This window comes from Mercenaria mercenaria, chromosome 8 (genome assembly GCF_021730395.1).
Source record: "Mercenaria mercenaria strain notata chromosome 8, MADL_Memer_1, whole genome shotgun sequence".
Classification (NCBI taxonomy): Eukaryota; Metazoa; Mollusca; class Bivalvia; order Venerida; family Veneridae; genus Mercenaria; species Mercenaria mercenaria.
Window position 1 is genome coordinate 16,367,686 of NC_069368.1, and position 6,000 is coordinate 16,373,685.

Genomic DNA, 6,000 nt, shown 5'->3' on the forward strand with positions numbered 1-6,000 from the left:
TGACGGATAGTATCGCCCTTTTTAAAAAACAAAGACAAATATCAAACAGGGAATGCTACGCACCAAAAACGCAGCCTCCTCAAAACGAAACCCACAGCACGCAGATGCGTGCACCACACACACACACACACACACACACACACACAGCCAACCCCTTAGGACAAAACGAACAAACAAAGGAACACACACACACACACACACACACACACACACACACACACACACACACACAAAGCCAACACATCAGGACAAAACGAACAAACAAAGGAACACAGTGGGGCACCGCCTTGGAACGGTCAGTGGCAAACACACCACTGGGGAGCTTAAACCGGTTTATGGTGCGCACCCAACCTCACTCTTACCCCCACCATGTTCCAAAGACACGGGACAGTGTAAATAAGACAGTGTAAATAAAAGTAATCCCCTCCAGGTGAATCTCTTACACACGTAGTGGAAACAAAAAGGCATGACATGTAAAACACAAAAATGCTCGTGTATAAATATATAAAAAGCAAACCTTAAGAACCAAAAACGTATGTACTCAATGCCTTTTCAGAAGACAGAGCAACAAGAGAAACACCCTTAAGGGCCCGACGAAACAGACCAGAAGACAAATATCAAAACAGTTCAGTCCTGGTAGGATTTAGACTTATGAAACGGCGTTCAGTCACAAGGTAAAGAATAACTGGTCGCAGATGTAATCAGGGCTCTTGAAGTTTATTTAGGACTTGTTATTTATCATTTGTTTGAGACCACTTAATCTATATTAAAACCTTTAAATGCCAGGGTATATGTGTTGTAAGAACTCCTTAAAAATAAATGTTTCTTTTAAGCGAGGTTTTATGTGATTCGGTATGTATTCAATACGTATGTTAAAAACACTTAAAATTAAGGCTCTGCAGTTAGCTCGGGGCATTATAATGAACTATGAAACATTCAGCCTCCATTCATTCTACTACAGTCACAAACTTTCAGATAAGACTTCCGGAAATGTGTGTTTTACCTTAGGCTAAAAAGTGGCTATAAATGGACCCGAGGCTGAAAAAGGGCCTTGTACAAAACGTCCAGATTGTGATTATGGCAAATAAGATTTCAAAGATAATTTCATAAAATTCAAAGTAGATATCTTTTGAATTACAAAGATAAATACTCTGAAACACTTCTCTTTTACCATGATTGAGTGAAATGTATACCTCGCCATTTATGTATTTTTAACAATAGCACACTGTGTGCCGTAAAACCCAAATAAATAAATGAATAAATAGTTCAGATTTTTTTAGTTTATACTAATTCATTTCAGCTCGATTGTGATGAAAGCTTCAGGCTTATTTAAACCACTTTCTTGTCCTCTTCCTGGGAAAATACCAGTACTGGGCCATATGAGAAGGCATGTTCGTGACGAACCAACGAATCCCAGGTTGAGCGGTCGACACCTTAACCGCTAGTCCACCACTCCCCTAATGAAACACTTTCATAGAATTCCAAGAGAAACTAAAGCTTTTGATGTATGTTAATGCTTGTTTACTTACATTCAGATGTTAATGTTTTCCTAAAGCATGGCGTAAGAGACAGGATGAAATATACAGCTTATTACTGAACAATTTCTTTTAAAATACATGTGCACATGCTTTTGTTTTAAATTATTTTTAAAGGCTTGTCAGGATCAAGGAGATCAATGTTATCATGGCAATAAAGATAGTATTAAGATTATGTTTTCACGTGTCATTAAAAGAGAAAACCTTTAATACCAATTTTAACACAAGCATTATCTTCAGTTCTGGCATTTTCAAAGACATATACTAGTAGTGGTTAACAAGGAGTGTACGTGAGCACGCGCTTATCAGACACTCGCCACCGAAAACTCCAGTTTCGGAACAACAAACTGCAAGGAACGATCCTGGTATTCGACGCCCATGGGATTCGAGCTCTACACAAGGAAATCCAACGCATTAGGACATTAGGGGGGATGTCTTCCCATCTGAAATTAGAAACAAATCTTTGAAAATTTGTACATTAAATGTTAGTGGCTTAAAAAAGCGAATTCAATATCCGGATTTTGTAGATTTTGTGACTTGTTATGACATTTTTTGTGTATCTGAAACACATACAGATTCCACTGATATTGTTGATATACTGGCTATACTTTTATTCCGAAACATAGACAACAAATTTATAAACGTAAATCTGGAGGTATTGGTATATACGTTCGTGATGAAATCATACCATTTATTGATGTTTGTCAAAATGATTCCGAATATATCTTATGGGTTTCTATTAAGAAAGATTTCCTCTGTTTAGATGAAAACATAATTGTAGGAGCTATCTATTTACCGCCTGAAAATTCCCGTTTCCTCAACGAAGATTATTTTTCAGAATTTGAAAACGAAATAGCCGGAAAATGTTCCACTTATAAATATGTACACTTAGCCAGAGATACAAATGGTAGAACTGCTAAACTGAGGGATTTTATTCCAACAGATACGTATTTAAATGAATATTTCGATATTGATGAAGATGCTCAAGCTCTTTTTAATAAATACACTTTTCTAGAAAACTTGTCAGTCCCACTCGAACGAAGCTCATGCGACACTAAAACTAATACACACGGTCTGCGTCTTATTGATATGTGCAGAAATAATAACCTTTTTATTTTAAATGGTAGACTATTTCAAGATCTAGATAAGGGTGCTCATAATTTTAGAGATAAATCTGTTATTGATTATATCATTACATCAGCTGAATGCTTTGAAAACATAACCGATTTTGGTATCCTACATACTGACTCCCTCTTTTCAGACGGCCATAATGCACTTTACCTGACAATAGCTGTCCCTGATATCATACATAAACAAGACTGCAGGCAAACCCGCACTAAAGCGCCGTTATGGAATGCTAGTTTGAAATCTACCTTTATTGACAATATTGATAGGGAAAAATTGAATTTACTTACTAACAAGCTATGCACTGACCAGTGTACCCCTCAGTCAATAGAATATGTCACTTCCCAACTCTCAGTAATATTCCATGATGCAGCCGATCATAGTTTCCCTAAAAATATACATAGGTATGATAGTAAAAATAGTACAAATAGAAAACCATGGTTTGGTCCAAAATGCCATCAAGCTAGGCAAAATTACCATGAGGCAAAGGAGGACTATAGGAAATCCCCAAATACTGATAATAAACTTAGACTTCAAAATGCTAGTAAAAGCTACAAAAGAACCATGAATTATTTTATCAAAAAAACATAACCTGTCTAATCAAAACAAGCTGAGGCAGCTAAATGATAAAAGTCCCAAAAAGTATTGGAAATACCTTAACGGTCTAAGGTCAAAGAAAAAAGATGACCCCTCTCCTTCTGTACAAGATTTTTACGAGCACTTTAGGCAAATAAATGAAAATACAATTAATGACCGAAGAATTGAGCATGGCGGTTCTCAGTTAATGTCCACAAATAATACATTAAATGCCCCAAAAACAGAAGAGGAAATATCCAAATGTATTTCAAAGCTCCATAACTCTAAAGCGTCAAGTCCTTTTGACAATATTATTAATGAATATATCAAGTCATCTGAGAATATTGTTCGACCTTTTTACTGTCATCTGTTTAACAGTGTCTTGAACACAGGTTTTATCCCAACTTCTTGGTTAGAGGGTATAATCATCCCTATTTATAAAAATAAGGGCGACCCTAAAGACCCAACCAATTACAGGCCCATTACTATACTAAGCTGCTTGGGGAAGCTCTTCACATCCATATTAAACCAAAGATTAACTAGGTTTTTGGAAGAAAACAATATTTTAGATGACAACCAAGCTGGGTTCCGCAAGGGTTATTCCTGCACCGACCATATATTTACTTTGCATTTTTTAATTGAAATTGTCAAAAAGAGAAAACAAAAGCTATTCTGTGCTTTCATTGATTTCTCCCAGGCCTTTGATAAGGTTTGGAGAACTGGGTTATGGTATAAACTCATGAGAAACTCCATAGACGGGAAGTTTTTCAAAGTAATTAATAACAAAAAATCAAAACATTAAATCTTGTATTTCACATAACGGTCAATTTTCGGATACATTCATATCCGAAATTGGAGTCAGACAAGGCGAGAATCTTTCGCCCGTCCTCTTTTCTCTATTTTTAAATGATTTACAATCTTATATGCATGTAAATGGTTCCGTCGGCATTGAGCTTAAAGATCCTATAGACTTATCATTATGGCTTAAACTACTGATCTTACTCTATGCAGACGATACCATCAGATCAGATTCACAAACAGCTTTTCAAGAAAGTTTAGACATTTTTAATAACTACTGTAATGAGTGGCACTTAAAGGTAAATATTAGCAAAACGAAAGTTATTGTTTTTGGAGCCCGCCAGTTAAGAAATTTTAACTTTAAGCTCGGTAATAAGCAAATTGATATCACTGACCAATATCATTATCTCGGTGTTACCTTTTCTAGTAATGGTTCTTTTCTAAAAGCTAGGAAACACGTAGCTGAACAAGCCACCAAAGCTTTGTGCTTGCTTTTTTCAAGATCCTCAAATGCTAATTTACCAATTGATTTAATTATAAAACTATTTGACCACACAGTCCTGCCAATCTTAACTTATGGGAGTGAAATTTTTGGATTTGAAAACCTTGAAATACTAGAAAAAGTTCACAACGAATACCTCAGAAAAATAACTAAAGCTAGGTGCTCAACCCCTATTGCATTTTTGTATGGCGAACTCGGCAGATACCCCGTTTCAATAATAATTAAAAGTCGTATGATATCTTATTGGAACCGTTTATTAACCGGTAAAGATAGCAAATTGGCTCTTGAAATTTATAAGTATATGTTAAATCAGCCGAATGTAAATTTTAAATGGATAAATAAGATAAAAGACATACTCAGTTCTGTTGGTCGCCCCGATTTATGGGAAAATCAGTTTCAAATTAACGAGAAAAATCTCCATAAACAAATAAAATGTATACTTATCGACCAATTAAAGCAGAGCTGGATGAGCAACTTCAACAGGCAAATAAGGGACGTATTTACTCTAGCTTTAAAGAAATCCACCAGTTTGAGCCATATTTTTTGAAACTTGAAGAACAAGAATATATAAATATTTTTAGATTCCGAACCGCAAATCATTTATTCCCAATTGAAACTGGACGGTATGATGGTACTCCAATTAATGAAAGGAAGTGCACTTTATGTAATAGAGATCAAATAGGTTCAGAGAAGCATTATTTACTAGATTGTCAGTATTTTCAACGCGAAAGGGAAACATTCCTAGGCCATGAAGCATTAAACGCTAGAAATCACGACTCAACGTTTAACAGTCTCATTTCCTCAGCATCTCCCTTAGTCTTAAAAAATATTAGTAAGTTTGTAGCTGTTATCATGAATAAAATCAGGCGCTAGATATACCAGTACCTCCCCCCGCCCCAAACTTACAGCCGTCCAGAACCGCACGGTGACTGGCTAGCCGGCACGTGCTCAAGTCTAAAATAAATTAATAGCCGTGTTCTTTACTAAGCCTTTTGTAGATATTTATTTACGTTAAAATGATAACAAGAATTACATGTTAGTAAGTTTATAAAATTGTATACCTTTTAGAACATGCAAACATCTTTCCTGTCCAGTTGTAAAAATATGTCCATTTGTCCTTTAATAGAATTATTAGCGTCTAGACTCAAGTCATGATCCGTGACCTGTGACACATTCATAATGTCTGGTCCGAGTGCTATTTTTAGTAACAACACAAGTGTGTAACAAGCAAAACAAACTTTACCTTTGTGACTGCGTATATGTATATATAAATAGGCTTTGAATTGTTTAACCGACCTGATATGCACAGTATTTCATATGATTGTATTATTATGTATTTACTTAACAATTTATCATATATGTTGCATGCAAATACGACTACGCTTAGAATTATGTTTTAATATACAAATGTAATATTTTAACTTAGCATGCTAATAGTTTCTTAAACAGAAATGATTATAAGCG

At 35.3% G+C, this 6,000-nt stretch overlaps 1 long non-coding RNA gene across 1 annotated transcript; it reads right to left on the reverse strand.

The window, feature by feature from the left end:
• Positions 1-995: 995 nt before the first annotated feature.
• Positions 996-5,750, reverse strand: LOC128558955 (uncharacterized). Its single transcript, XR_008371980.1, has 3 exons — positions 5,598-5,750; positions 2,951-3,048; positions 996-1,978 (listed from the first exon to the last, which is right to left on the reverse strand). It is a non-coding gene; the product is annotated as an uncharacterized LOC128558955 (long non-coding RNA).
• Between the last annotated feature and the right edge of the window lie 250 nt (positions 5,751-6,000).